The sequence below is a fragment of the Macrosteles quadrilineatus genome, unplaced genomic scaffold (genome assembly GCF_028750875.1).
Source record: "Macrosteles quadrilineatus isolate MER2022 unplaced genomic scaffold, UCM_ALF_1.0 Scaffold_2__2_contigs__length_208266976, whole genome shotgun sequence".
Classification (NCBI taxonomy): Eukaryota; Metazoa; Arthropoda; class Insecta; order Hemiptera; family Cicadellidae; genus Macrosteles; species Macrosteles quadrilineatus.
The window spans coordinates 78,774,417-78,790,988 of record NW_026542595.1 but is presented as its reverse complement, the minus strand read 5'-3'; the positions used below and the strand labels follow the sequence as shown (position 1 = coordinate 78,790,988).

The 16,572-nt window shown below is 34.9% G+C and overlaps 1 protein-coding gene across 3 annotated transcripts in view; it reads left to right on the top strand.

Annotated features, from left to right (window-relative positions):
* The first annotated feature begins 406 nt into the window (after positions 1–406).
* LOC128985074 (paired box protein Pax-6-like) overlaps positions 407–16,572 on the top strand; it is an 85,292-nt gene continuing 69,126 nt past the window's right edge. For all 3 annotated transcript variants that reach the window (XM_054404451.1, XM_054404450.1, XM_054404449.1), the window contains exon 1: positions 407–632. The gene's annotated coding sequence lies outside the window, so the exon portion shown is untranslated. The remainder of the gene's footprint in view (positions 633–16,572) is intronic.

The following is a 16,572-nucleotide window of genomic DNA, read 5'->3' as shown; positions in this document are numbered from 1 at the left end:
GGACCCTAGGAATGAAGTGTTGTCGTGGAGAGCATAGACGACTCCGAGCCACCAATATGATTTAGTAAGAGCCATCAATGACTGTCGAAGTTCAAGGAATGACTTTTTAGATTACCACCCAGCCGCTATATACACACATACACTCCGTTGAAGACGTCAGTAGGCAAATGCGTCTTGACAATAGTAGTGTTTACCTTACCTAATCTGTTTCCTAGAAGTTTCACCTTCGCCTAATTGGTCTCGAAGTGACCTCGCTGATCCGACCGCGGAAAGAGCATCAGTAGGAGGGGTGAGTCCACTTCCCCCTGCGCGACTCCTCCTCCGGCCAGTAGGGGTGGTAGCTACCCCCTCCACCGCTAGCGTGTAGCGTGTAGCCTAGACCCGACGACGGCAGTCGCTACCCGTGTGGACTGAAGCGTGTGCCTTCAGAGCCGTGTCATCATCACGCCACAGTAGACTATCACGCCACCGTCGTCTTCACACCTGATTGGTCATCGGCCAAGCATGAGTCCGAGTGTCCGTGTTTAACTAGTGTAGTCTCCGTGTACGGTACGTGTCGCGCCGTGTCGGTGTCACTTCGTCCAGGATTAGAGCCCAAGACTCGAGCGTGGAGCTACCCCTGAGTCTTATTGGTGAGTTGAGTTCGTCAAAACTTGAAATTGAAAAGTAAGGTTTAGTGTCTACGAAAGTGCAATTTTTGATTAAGATGTCCAAGACAAATAGGCCTACTATGGAAAAAATAAATACTATGAATAGGGTAGACCTAATGATAGTTTCGCTGACATTGACAAACCACTCTGTAATTAGTTTGTGGCGGTAACGACAAGTTATTTATTTACTCCAACGGCAATACAGTATCATCACCAATTTACAATGTAGATATAATGTCCCCGTGACAATGTTAGGAGGTTATGGTGTAAATTGCGATATTTTTTATCCCAGAATATGCGAATTGATTTTAACAGTCCTTCCTGAGATTATTATTTTAGCTAGATTACGATTTGTGTGAAGTTTCTGAGGTCATTGCAAATTTACAGTTTTGCAAAACCCCAACCTAGCGTTGGATTTTATTCGAAGATAGCGTTATGCTTGTTTTGATATTAAATATCAATTACTGTAGTAATTATAAGAAAGAATTGTGATTCGATATCAAAGATTTATTTATTGACGGAACATGTGCATCCAAAGATGGCAAAACGTTACTTTTCAGACTAAATACATGTCATACATGAAGGTAAGAACAGACAAAAATGACTAACATAAAAATATGATGTGTGATAATTTATGAAGAATATTTACTATCACGATAACGACAGGTCAGTCTGATAATGATGACAGTAATTAATACATTTTTAATTCATTTACGGTATGGTAATAAATATTTTAAACATGTATCATTGAATAAGTAGGTGATTTGTAATAGGTTCATGAATTATAATCTTATACTAAAGTTTTAAACCAACCTAAGATATTAATTCAACAAATAACATGGCAACCAAGGTGGACACACCGGAAAATGCATGTAATTTGGTGTACTCAAGATATACCAAAACACACTAACTAATACAATCAGTCATTCTATGGTTTTCACATTGCAAATGCATTTTGTATACCGGATGAATATTTTACTGTCAGTAAGATGCGAATCAATTTCTGTAAAAAGTACATATGCCTAAGATATAACTAGAATAAATAACATGACAATAAACCAAAAGTATTGCAGAACGAGCAAACCCCAACATTAAGTAAATCTTGAGCGTAATTAATTTTTTTTCCAAAATACATTTTAGTAACCTGAAGATCAGTTAATTTTGTTTTAATCTGGGGATGTATTTTTTCGCTATGTTTATATGAATAACATTAAACTAATTTCACTTTTTTTAACTAATTCGTTTAATTGATGAATTATAAAAGCTTTTGTGGTAAGGATGAGTATTTAGGGAGTTTGAGGGATTTATAAAATATGAGTAAGCTAATATTGTAACATGTTTAGATGAGAAAGGTCACATTTTAGGTACCAAGATTGTTATTTTAAAAATGTGTGTAGGGTCAAAATCTATTTAAATTCTTCTCCCCAGTGGGCAGTCGTATTTTAGGTACCAAGATTGTTATTTTAAAAATGTGTGTAGGGTCAAAATCTATTTAAATTCTTCTCCCCAGTGGGCAGTCGTATTTTAGGTACCAAGATTGTTTTTCTTTTAATGTGTGTAGGGTCAAAATCTATTTAAATTCTTCTCCCCAGTGGGCAGTCGTATTTTAGGTACCAAGATTGTTTTTCTTTTAATGTGTGTAGGGTCAAAATCTATTTAAATTCTTCTCCCCAGTGGGCAGTCGTATTTTAGGTACCAAGATTGTTTTTCTTTTAATGTGTGTAGGGTCAAAATCTATTTAAATTCTTCTCCCCAGTGGGCAGTCGTATTTTAGGTACCAAGATTGTTTTTCTTTTAATGTGTGTAGGGTCAAAATTTATTTAAATTCTTCTCCCCAGTAAGATTTCTAAATATTTATGGAGGATAAAAATTCTGTTTACATGTACGATGGTAATTAGTCCGTGAAATGAAAGTAATTTGTTTGATAAACTTTCTCATCTATCTTTTCATATATTCTCTAACGATTAATATATTGTAAGTATTTTATGGGGCAAATTTACTGAATGGCCAGGTTTCAATCAAGCCAAATCATTAGTAACGAGCAATTTAGAAAGAAAAAGTAAGTTATAGCGGACTTAAAAATCGTTGAATTGTTCTTAACGACAGGAAATGTACTAATAATAAAATGGCCAAAAATTATTTAAATGACGTTTGATTAGTAATGGGGTACGAATTTACAAATCCAAAATTCTTTATTTAGTGGTCTTATACAGCTTAAACAGCCAAAGGCACTAATACACAATAACATAAATTACATGCATTACAATTACCCTAACGCAAACAGCATAAAACTTTGATGTACATACATAAAAAATATTACATAAAGAATCGTGTTACTTTATGCAAAAATTAACATATTACATAACAACATTAAAATAAAAAATATTAAAATTAACAATTAAAATATTTTTGAACTGGTTTTAAATAACTATATTGCTGATAAATAAATAAATAAATAATGATATGATATAAATATGAATAATGATTAGTAATGGGGTACGAATTTACATGACATACAAGAATACCGTGAGTAGTGAGTACATTCCACAGTAATTTATGTGGCAAGGGAAATTAAGTCAAGTGTAAAACGTAAGGAGACCTGTCTCGTCTTGTGGGGTAAACCAATTTGCAATAATGAACAGCTGATAATGATATTCCAGTCGGATGGCGAAGTTTTGGCCCGGATAATGAGGGAGTGATAATAGAGTAGATAACAACATAGGTCCCTTGAGTTTGTAGTACAGGTGAGTCCTTGGTGTATGTGGTCGTAAAAAACGTACTTGGTTTTGAATAACCAGCGTAAACTTATAGTAAATAAATTAAAAGCTAATTTCTAAGTCTTCTGACTGTTGTTCACCTGTTTATTTTTTTTATTTTTATTAGGCATTAAGCGAGTAATTGGGTTTAGTTTTATAAATATTTGAAATATTACCGCTATTGTCTCATTTGATTATTTATTACTGTTAGTTATTCCTGACCAAAATTTCTTCTCTGATTATGAGATGCTACATCGGTATTGACAGTGCGATTGTTAGACAATTATTTTTTTGAAGAACCCTTTGTGGAAAGTTTGTAGTTATTAGTCATAAGTCATAAGTTCTTTATTCCAAAATAACAAAAAACACATTGTATTGGAAAAGTCATAAAAATAAACAATATTAAAAACTGAAAAATTCTTATCAAGGTAGGCTAAATAATGGGGCCTATGTACAAAGACTAACAATTTGATTCTTGTTTAATCTTTAGTCTAACAGGAATGACTGACTACATGTCAGCTGAGAAATCGCGGACGCTGTAGCAAGCCTTTTCAACTAATATGCTTTTCAGTTGTTTTCTGAATTTAAGTAAATCAGTCTCTAGCTTCAGCTGTTGGGGAAGTTGGTTAAACAGTTTAATGCCATTATACAAAAGATGTTTTTTTAAAAATGAGGTTAAATGGACAGGGATTTTCAGGTTGTGAGATGTGCGTAAGGAGTATGTACTGCAGTTAGTGCTGGTGTTAAATATTGACTGGTGTTTTTTTACAAAGGAAAGGGTTTCAAGGATGTATAGTGAGGGAAGAGTCAAAATAGCAGCTGACCTAAATGATTCCTTACAAGATCGTCTTTTGAAAAGTGAAAATATGACACGAATGGTTTTTTTTTGCATTTTAAAAAGGAAGGAGGTTCGTTTGTTTTCAGATCCCCAAACAGGTAGAGCATAAACTAGATAAGGGAATATTAAGCCATAGTACACAGAAAGAAGAACTTCCGTCGAGGCTAGTAGTTTTCTCGATTCACGACTTTTGGGGTTAGGATGTGCGTTGATTAAAATAATGAATGTCCACGAGTTTATAAAGTATCTTAAGAAATGTGTTAGTTTGAAAAAATCCAAATAAATGTTTATTTCATAGGGTAATAATGTTCCCAAAAGACACGTTCTCACACAAAGTTCTCGATTATCGCTCATGCGGTTTTAGAGGATTTCGCTTTAAAATCGATATTATATTCTTTCAATATCGCACCCATAGATTTCTAGAAATTGAGAATATAGGTTACGTTAGGGTAAATATTTTGTAAAACCTGTGTCAGTGTTATTTGTGGTAATTTGCTCGATTAGTTGATTAGACTGAGTGTCGTTTCGACTATTAATTGAGTGTAGAGTACTACGAGATCGAGATGTTTAACCTTTATGGGGAAGTAATTTTAATTCTCCTAAGTAGTACAGTATACGGCTTAGAGTACTGTGGTGTTAGTTCAGATACGCAGTTTATTTTATTTCGTCGGAAAAGAGACACTGACACAATATACAGAGCAATATGCAAGATTACATGATTACAATATGTCAAATAATCGTCTAAAGATCTTATTCTGACGTTTGTAAATTACCATAATTATTAGGTTTGCAAATGTGTTGTGAAGGAATACAAGGGTTTTGGTTTATACGACAAATGGCTAGTGGTGTTAGTTTACCGACAGGTTTTTTTTAATGATGTGTATTTCTAAGACAGACTTGGCGCCATTTACTAAATTTGTTAGTGCAGAAAAAATAATATTTTGATTTTGTTTATATAACATTAGTATTGATAACAACAGACCCCTCTTCTGCTGGATGACAATCCATGTAAAGCTTGGCATTCGTTACTGGATATAAGCTACTTAAATCGGCATGCTATACTAGTACTTCAAGACAAATAAAAGCACAAATAATAATTGAGACATAACATTTTAAATATTAACAACGACGGTGCTGATACGGTAGGTGAATATAACAAGATTATGGGCCTGACAGTTTAGTTGTTAACATATTCTAAAGATGGATCGGCGGCGGTTTTTTGATTGATTTTAGTTTCTTTCGTGTAAAAATAATAAATATTTTGGTTTGAATTTATAAGAAAACGTTTATTTCAAATCTGAAACTAAAAGCGCGTTATGGAAGAAGGAAAATGCTAAGGGCATTGTAGGACTCAAAAGTGTATTTTTACAATTTCCATGGCCTCCGTGAAGATATTAGAGTTGTAATTTGGATTAAAATATATGTGTATTAATCGCACAAAAAAAGATGCACACAACAATTTAGTTTAAGATACAATTATCAATTTTGAAGCTTTTTAATGAATACATTGATAGCAAAAACACATATTTCTTATACTGGAAATCAAGAAATCTAGATTTATTTGCCTTTGTTCGTGGATAATATTGTGATTTTGTATCGTCAAGAAAGTGTAAATACATAAATAGAGCTATCTAAACCACTATTCATGAGTAAGTACAAATATTTGTTTCTTATTACGAGGTAATTTTGAATTTAAGTAACAAATTTGTAGCAAAATAGAGGCTATGTAAAGGTCACAATTTACTTATTTTTCCATTGATTAGATTAAAATACAGTTCAATTCCACAATATCCACGCGGTAATTTTGGCATTGGAGAGGAAGAAAATTAATTGAGTCCATTTTAGAACGAAAATAAACATTATTACGAATTTTGCAAAACAAATAACAATTTTCGATAAAGACCGATAATAACAAATCGGAGTTAAAGGCATTCAGCGATTGGTTCTGCTAATCTATAGTTAATACCAGGCGATAATGAGTTTTCCCGCGTTGTATTAAAATGCAATGTAAATTCTGTGGAAATAATTTAAAATGTCCGACACCTGATAAAAACCGGCGAAATAATTAATGCGAAACTGCACGAGCCGTAACAGGCTTTGTCCGTGATTGGTTTTCCCCGAGTTTTAAATCGAATAAAAACCGAACTAATCAAGAGTTTTAAATTATCCGGCAATGTTTTGTCCGCTTAATCTCCATTTTTATTGAGCTCGCCACTTATAATGTGTTGTGATAGTTTTTATATTAGTGAACACTGTTTAATCTCATTAGAGCGTTAAAATTTCGCCTCTTTTGTGTTTTAATATTTGTTTTTCGTTACGCCACTGAAAAGTTTAATGTTTGAATAGAGCTGTATAGTTTTGCTCGCTTTGTGAACTTTGTTTAGTTTTTGTGGTTTATTTCCACTTTGTTTACTTGTACAAATGTATAGTTGCGGTGCATTAGAGTTGTGATGTGAAATGTTTTACATATGCAAATTATCTATACACATCCATTGATTGAATACTTGAGCTTACCAAACTATTGTACTCTGTACATATTGATGCTCAATATGCCTAATCTTCAGTGCCAAAATGGATAATCTCCTAACTTAATCTGTAAATAGTTTGCGTGGACAACAGAAATAATTTCCTGGTAGTTTTTAAAATGGATTTCGAGGGGTCAGGCAGGTATTCGGGGTGCTTGAGCTGTAGAGAATTCTACATATCGCGTTCGATGACCTCAGAATGTTCTGAAATCGCAGGTCAGATTTCAGTACGATTCTGCAGTGACACTTTTAGGTTGTGAGCTTGTGTTTGAAATAATTAATTCGTTTTGTAATTCTTTTTGTACATGTTAAACCTATTGTCAAGACTATTGCTATGAAAAAAAATGTTGCTAATATCTAAGTTTTCTGAACCTAAAGTTAAGTTGATTTTTAATGTTCTAACATAATATGTTAGGATTATAAACAACAAAGTTTTACACAGCCAGTGTCTGCATGAGATTGGACCAACAAATCGTGCAATCAGTGATCACGTAAATTAGTCTGTACAAAGCGGGTTAAAATGTTAAAATGCATGAAGCCGCGGTGGCGCATCTGCATACGATTTGTTCAATTTTGGCGGGTGAATAATGTCTGTTGTCACTGGGCCTGTAGTTTTGGCGGGAACTGGTGATTGGGTGTTGACATCGTGTACTCAATTTCATACGAAGTTGTTTCAATTGTTGACAATTTTTAGTAAGAGCGGAAAATGTAGAAACAATTCTGTTTTTGCTACCCTTTGGATAACTTACTAGGTCTGCGATAAGAGATTAAGCTACTGTATTAGAAAGTATGTCGCGATACTTGTGTTACATGACTTTATTGTGATTTCATTTATCATTTCTGTCCACCAAGATTTGTAAACAACTCAGGCAATAATTTTTCTCCTTAAGATGGGATTTGTTATTTTGATAGATTTTACTGGATGCTTTCGTTTAAATACTTATGTTGTATTATGTTTACGTAACATTAAAGTTTTAATTTTAGTACTTTAATTTGTAATTTAGTTGTAACATTTCTGTCGATTCGTTAAGAATAATAAAAAAATGCATCACTGAAGATTTCCCACATTATAAAATACCATTGATAACCAGAAGGTGCTGTAGCTTATCCAAAACCATCAGATTATGCTTGTAAGGTTTAAGGTTTATCAAATAAAACAATAGGCCACGAGGCCCAGCAAAAAAACCGTCAATAATTAATGAAAATTTTGCAATCCAACCGTCAACATGATCACGGTTTTAATCGCATATATTTTACATCCGTCTAGTATCTGAAATAAACCGTGTTATGTAGGTTATCTTTGCAGTTGTAACATTTTTTGTCGATTCGTATAGGATTAAAATTAAAAATCACATCACCGAAGGTTCCCACAAAAAAAAAAAACATTGATAGCCAAAAGGCACCAGCAGCACACTGTACCTTCATTAACATTACTGTATTTTTTCGTGTGGTGTTTCCATTCAAAATAATACTCGCTCAAATTAATGATTGCGACGTAACATTTGGTTCTTGACATATGTTTTACAATCACAGCTGATTGATGCTATGTTGATGTCAAATACTGCAGAGATAATCTGATACACAGAGTCGATATGTGAATGTGTGTAGCCTGTAGATATTCATGTTCTCGTTAAAGTCCTGATTGATTTTCATATCACTGTATTGTTGTTCGACATTTAGTCTAATTAGTGTAGCTCAGTCACCTAGTTAATCACAATAATTGATTGAAGATGATGTTTCAATAGTGTTGTGTGATATATTACGCGTGTGGTAGTTTTTAGAACGAAGTTTATTTTTCATAGAGTCGTTTTTTCCTCTATATTCAGGACGTTGTAGTTATTTTATCGTTATGTTGGCAATGCTCGGATTCATCGTATACCAGGAAAGAGGTGTGTAATCGTACTTTTAAGATGTGAATTAAACGTTAGGGTAGTCTACTGACAGTAAATTTTAAGTGGTAGTCTATTGAATTATAAATAAATGTATGGACGTTTTTAGTTTGGATTTTATCTAATTTAGTGTAGGAATTAAGATATATGAAATTTAGAACATCCTATACTTGTGTGTTTTACATATTTAGATTGGCTTACATCGCAATTGAGTTGGTATTTAAATTTGTATTGTTAAAAACTATTTTTAGGTGGTATATGATGATTACCGACCTACAAGATTTATCATCTTTAGGCTGTGGATCAATTGAGGCTTTTATGCTTTTTCTGTTGACTCGAGTTCGTTGATGTATTCTATTTGTGTATACAGATTTTATGCTCTGTATGTATACTATGTACATTTTGGCCCTATTAGCCCGGGACATTTTAACCCATAAGATAAGCTTGCAATAAAATTTCCGATGAGAAAGGAACATTTGGTCATCCTAAGAGTTCCATCATAGTACACACCAAAACACGATCCGTATTTCCCAAGAAGGATCTTCTCACCGATGATCCAGGCAAAAAAACAGGTAATTTAATTTTTGAATGGAAGGTCTTGCAGTTTTCAATGTTCAGCGGTGCAAACTTAATGTTTAGTACTATCGTAGAAATGTCTCCATAAGTACGGTGTTTAGTCACTAGCGTGTGTGTGTGTGTGTGTGTGTGTGTCTTTTTACATTTTACCCGGACAACAAAGCCAATGTATTGGTTATTTGAAGGTTACCGCTGCCAGAGGTTTCCATAAGTAGGGCGTTTAGTCATCAGAGTGTGTATGTCTTACCTTAGCAACATAGCCAATGTATCGGTTGTTTGAAGGTCGCCGCTGCCTCAGGTCTCCATAAGCAAAGTGTTTAGACATCAGCGTGTGTGTGTCTAACATCTTAGCCAGACAACACAGGCAATGTATCGGTTGTTTGAAGGTTGCCGCTTCCACAACACTAGCAGCTGCTGCGGTCTTCTCTACAAACATGGAGGTCGGGATAATCGCCCTCATTATGAACATCACAATACCTCGGCAGATGCGCTACTCTGTGATACACTCCGTTATATACTGTAGTCTCCCCTACTACCCCTAGCTACTCCATCTTGCTTGTCTAGCAGGGTTTGCAACGGTACTAATGGGTACGATTAATGGGGGATTAAGATTATGGGTTTCCGCGATTTGTGCAGTGTATCTGCTTATGAGTTCGGTATATATTTTACCAGTTTTAATTTAAACCTATGCCATTGAACACTTGAAGTATTTTTTGCTGGAAACTATGCTTCCTAGGTTTGCCGCCTTTGTGAATCAGGGTCTCTATAGATTAATTTAAGTATGAAGTGACTGTAAACTCGGTATCAATTGAGCATCCTTTGAGTGTTTTGTAGTCTCTTCATTTAGATGTTATTTCAATCGCTAACTTTTAAAATTTTGTAACCGAAGATTCGAAAACTGTAACTCAATTAATTGATCATCTACATTGACATTAACTATCAAAAGTAGTTTCTGCTGGGGAAAAAACTTTTTTTTTAACGTATTTCATTGCTTTTCAATGGACTGATACTGACTAAGAAGTTTTTTAATCTGTTAAGGTAAATTTTGCAGTAGATTATTTGGTAAAAGTATGATAGACCAAGTAATAGTTTTGTATGTTTATTTGGTTAAAATAGTTTTTATCTTGGTGAAATGACAATAACTAAATAGTTAAACATTGCTTCCTATGCATACAGCACCTAAAACCTCTTAAATTTTCATCAGGCGATCTACATGACAAATCTATATTTAATATGTATAAACTCCAATAAAATTGCAACGCTGTACTGTATTAGACATAGCATGTAGACTTAAGTACAGTACGTTGAACCTGCTGGTAACGTGTATTTAAAATACCACACAGGTGATGGGAATATTTTGCATACCCTAAAACACTTTCCAGGAGTTTCTCTCTTGATTTCTCAAATTTTCTGGAGTAGTAGACCTACTATAGTTTAAACTGGTTCCTTTTTATCATGCTAAAGATTATTTAAGTACCATGAGTACATGAACAGCTGTCATAGAATTGCTACTAATGTCAGTAGGTTACTGTTTTTTTTATATTTTTTACAAATCCATCGCTCAATTCAGTATTTTTGTTGATAATATAACTGCATTAGACTAGTAAAAATAGTGGCATATTTCCATTGGCTCTACACACATAGTCTAAATGAATCCAGATTATGAAAGCTTTACAAGCGTTTTCTCCGGAATGAAAAACATCAGCGCTCAATTATACCCGATGTTTATATTTATTTGCGTAATTAATTTTAAAACGAAGCCGGGGTTTAAACGGGGTTAGTTTTTAATATGAATGGTTTGAAAAGCGATTGAGCTTGTTCAGCGCTAGATCATCAATATGAAGTAGGCTTTTGATAAATATCTGCATTATAGTGAGATTTAAACTGTTAGAGTGCAGGGCTTACATTATGCAATCCTATGGTGAATTTTTTAACCCGGATTTTATTTTAGTAGGTTATTGAAACATATCTATTTTATTACTTGCGTACCTTAAGCGTTCGTTTTCCTTGAGTGTTTGGAGACAATTTCAGTTTAGGGGGAAAATTTTCAAATTTGTGTCATATTATATTAAACGGGCTTTGAGTCCAGAGTGCACGGTTGAAGATTACACCCTGGTGCAGAAAGAATACTAATTTGTAAGTCTTTACAGTATCTGTGTTATTTGTTCAAACACATTAACGAATATCAAAGTTGTGTGTGAATTTTATAAAGTATATTAAATTCAACCGTAGTATTGTCTGGGAGTTTACATGAAAATTTCATCAATTCCGCTTGTTGTTCTCACATAATATCTTTGATTAAAATTGAACTTACACATATAACCTGTCTCCTGAGTCCTGACCAATCGTCTACCTGGGACTAGTACCCCATTGCTCAGTTCCAAGAAGACCTCCGATAAGGTGACAGGTTCCACCATACAGACTATAGTGGCGACGTTTCGATTGAGTTTCAGCAATCCTTGGAACAAACTGCTGGCTACAGTTAAATTATAGTGTACTAAATAAAATCAATACAGTGCCATTCCTCACACGGGATCGATGCTATTTCAGTGAAATTTCAGCAACTTCGACGAAAATTTAAGCTGCACCACATTGTGCATATTTAAAATTAATTTAATCGCATTCCTCCCACAATACCTGCATTGAAATTTCAATTCGACTTTTCACCCAAGTATTAAAAGAGCGGGGACCTTTGAGCTGGAGCACTTTTTATTCGATTTAATGAGTCAAGGCAATAGTGTAGTCTGATCAAGATGATGAATAACCTCAAGTTGCGGTTGACAGCGCCACCAACGAGGCGACGACTTCAAACGGACCGCGACGACGTCGGTCACTTACACACGCACACACACACGAGCGCAGTATGAGCCACGCGACTCATTACCATCGCACATTCAAATCTCAGCTTTGATCGCTGTGGTCGCTGTAATTGTGCGACCCGTGCTAGTGACCCTGTCTTAATTACAGCACGTTTTAACGACACTTCAGCCCCATAGTTTGTTTAACCTCGAGTTATCGTCTATCTAGTGTCTCTTTTGGCGGCGTCGTCAAAGACATCGCCGCGACAATGTAGCAATCGTGGTTCGAGTGTGGTTTGTGTAGATCAAAGTTCACGGTGACTACTTGACTTGCGCACATTTTTGTTTGGGATTTAATTAAGACGTTTGATCATTTTCTCTAATAGACACTTGATGTTTTTTAACAGTCAACCCCATGTGAAGTTAGAAAATATTTTTTAACTTCCGGATACGATGCACGGGTTTTAGTGTAATTACGAATATGTATGTGGATAGATCAGACGATTTGGCTGCAAATTTTAACAATATATTTGTTATTAGGTCTTTTACGGCCTATGCGGGACTATTGTTCGTATTTTGTATATGTATATATTGTAAATTTTTTTTTTGGAAATAAAGCGGATTTTGATTTGATTTGATTTTATTTGATTTATTCAGTGTTAATTTTAATATTTGTTTAATTTCTAGATGGTATAAAAATCCAGTTATTAAACATCGAAACTATATCATTCATGTCCATTTATCTATGATTTTGGAAACATTAAAACTTGAAATCATCACAATCAGTATAATATGGGCCTTATAAATCTCCCTGTTTCTCTAATGCAAATAGTGTACAGATAAGTTTTTTGGCACTGTTTTCTACGCTGCGCATCGCCGCAGAGTCATGCATTGCGGATGATTATGCATGTAGTCGAGACTGAAGCTATTTAATTAATGATCCCAGCCCAATCACTCGAAATTGGCTGCACGGGGCTTAAGGGCCGCTGCCCTTGCATAATTGCAAATATCAGCGCGCGCAACGCTCATATTTAATGCAATAACTCAGTAGTAATTGCACCATGCGCTGCTGCTGGTCGTTGCGCGTACGAGCACCGGTGATAATCAAGTAATAACTCCCAGTCAACATTATTTGCCTTTTGCTTGAATCAAATCCAAACCTAATTTCGTCGCCGATGTATATTACCGCGTCCCATTTTTACGTTTGCGTTTTTATTGTTTTATGGCTGTTGTTTTTGCCAATTGTCAATCCGGTGCTTGTTTGCGTTTCGACTAGTGATTGGGGAAATTTGATAGTGCCTGGAAATGTAGTTAGCACGTTGTCTTGTCAAAACAGTAGATAAATCATGGTTATTCGTAAATTAGATAAATATTTTTGTTTTAACCCAATTTGTAATCAATTACAATGTGGCAAAATAGATGGAAGGCTGCGCTTTACATCCGGGATAATTTCCATTTACAAACCCCGTAACTTATACAGTATAAATACATTTTCGTACTTTGTTATTATTCCGACCACACCGATAAATCGAATTCCAAATAAGATCTTAATTAGTTCAAATAACAAAACCTCCCTAACCTAAACTAACCTAAAACATAATCCACCGTTAGGTTAGGCAATTCATTAGGTGTGGTCGGTATGACATCAAAGTGCAGTACCGAAATTTGTTATGGGAAATATAAATAGCGTTTATACGCATAAAACGTGTGTGTGTCCTTCGGTTGTTATAGATAACCTTGTAATACAGCATTTGCAAGGAATTTTTATAAAACCCTCGAATTAGCTGTAACTGTAAAAGACAATACAATTAGAGTCATGGTCGGTTTTAAGTTTCCTAACGGCCTATAACATCCGCCCTGTAACAGTTGACCGTACATTTTACTGCAGTATTATAAAGAGTGGCGCAATAAAGGCGTCTTAACTACGGGAGTTTGTCGTGGTAAAGGCTGGTTCTGCTGCTAGCCGGTTATTTATGCGCCAAACTGCGCAGTAATTTATATCGAGAAACAAATTAAGAGCGCCGTTGTTTACTTTGGGCGGATTTATGGTTCGGCGTTAAATATATTTTGGGCGCAGCGCTAACCGGCCCCGACAAAGCACTTAAGGAGAATTATGTATCTTGAGGTGGCATTGGGGGTGTTCGTTGTGGATTTACATAGAGATCAACTATACTATGTATACAGTGGCTAGAGAGCGACTGACTGTTTTATCCCAGGAATGTCTAACTGGATCAAAGCTGAGCCGCGGAGAAAGTGGAGAAAATAGTCCGTCGAACGACGAGGTAGAAGTGACACATGGACTACCATGTCCCGCGAAACAATGTATCAGCTTGAGCTTCGAAGAACAATTCTACTATACAATATATAAAAGAAGGATACTTATATCACGTAGCATTTGTAACTCTTCTTCCGATTGTTTGTTTGTAGCTTAAGATAGTGTTTAGTAAAAGGTTAAAATGACTTTATTGTTCTATGTTTCAATCGATACAATGTTGATGTTTTTGTAAGCAAAATACAGTTAAAAATAGTTATTAAGGAAATATTGCATTCAGGATTTAGACTTTCGATTACAATATTTAGATTTGATTTCTGCCGCATTAACTGTAGCCTATATATGTTGAGGAATAAAGATGAGCGATAAGGATTTTGTTTAATTACCTTCAAAGTTCTATTATCGAGGCGTCAAAGTAGTGAACCACTTATGTACAATATGTTTTATTTGTACTGTATCTTGCAGATTTCATACGCATTACACTTACTTAACTAGACAACTAACGTGTTTTTTGTTATTTAACTTGGTGAACGAATTCTATAAATTCCACCAGAGGAAAACTCATTTCAGTCAAATCTGCGGTGGAAAAAACGAGATCAATATTCCAATAATGCGTTTTCCAAACATTATTTCCATTAGTGGCATCTTGTTTTTATAATCCGGGCTGTTAGTTTATCGGCTAATAAAGCTTAAAAACGGAATGCGTTTATTGTTCAGCCAAATTCAATTAGTGCGCTCGCAGCCAGTCCCCGGCCACTGTTACATGTATATGCGTTTATACTGCAGCCACGTAGGTTGGTAGCCCTGCGGCGAGTTGGCGCCAAATCGGCTGTCACAATCGCGCCGAATGTTACCGCCTCTAGGGATCAACTTTAAATGGTTTTATTCGAATGTTGGCGTAAAATGGCTCTCATGTTTGAGGGTTAATATTAACTTTTGAGTAGCTCTGGGCCGGTCTGTGTTCTACCGTTGCACTGTTTTGGAGTGCTTTGGAAATGGTAAATTCAACAGAAAAGCCATATAGCTGCAGTACATAAATTTGCTAAATATGTGTGTCTGAATCCATCTTCTACAGCACCGTATAGTTTATTCATTTTCGTTACACAATTTTGTAAAAAGGATTATCAACATCATGAAGTTCCTATGAAGATATTGTAGTTCGTCAACCAAATTTGACCCAACTCGCGTTTACTTGGTCTGTCAAATGGATTGTTAGTAAATACAGTAGCAATCAGCTGGGTGTGTTGAAAGCGTTGCAAGAGTTGCGGGTTCGATCCTGCGTATCACCAAACATTTAACCCCTTGGGACTTTTGCCAAAAACCTGTTACAGTTCTCTGGCGCAGATAAGTCCTAATATATACAAAAAACATTTTTACTATCATGCTAGTAGACTCGTTCGCTCCAGGGTTAGAAAACCCAATTCGTTGGATTCTTAGGAATTATGTAGGTCATTTAGGGAATAAATAAAATATCAATATCTAATTTGTAATTAATTTAACTAACGTAGTCTTAATAACAGTAAAAGTCTCTTAATAAATCAGTTGACAGAATATACAATTTAACAGTTTTATAAGTTTGAATACATACGAGTTTTGTTATATTATTTAAATGCAAAACCGGGATTTTTCAGCTCCGATAAACGAAAACTTGATTTGCATTTTTATTTCTCTTTAGCGTTTAAAGTTGACATTCGTATACCTTTGTCCTCTGTGGACTATTTTAATGGAAATGCTTTGTTTGGTCGGGCTCGGTGTTTATTTTACTGATTTAAAATAGGCGATTCCTGACCGAAATTAATTCATTACCCACGGCTGACAGAGCCACCAATTCAATTTGCGAGTTCGTTTAACAATTTGAGTGAACAATTATTTAAATAGTGACGTTAGTTTGGATTGCAAATTGGACCTTTTTCCGATGCGGCAAAACTATGTGAAACAGTGTTTGTTTAGCATTACACCCGGGCGGAACATAAATAACGCAATAATTATAAATAAATTGGCAAACAAAGACCTGCACGCTAATTACTGGAATAAATTAAGAGGTTAAGTTATAAAATGCGAGCGTTGTTTGGCTTCTAATAAACAAAATAAATAGAGGCAAATGAGATTTTAATTGACTTTCAAAAGTCAATGAGTTATTAAATTAGTAGTTTTTTCTACTACAAAATATTTCAAATTTATATCATAAAATGTGGTACATATTATTCCTTATAACTAACAAATTACGATTTGTGTATTTGGTTAGAATCCGAAATTGATTTGACGGAA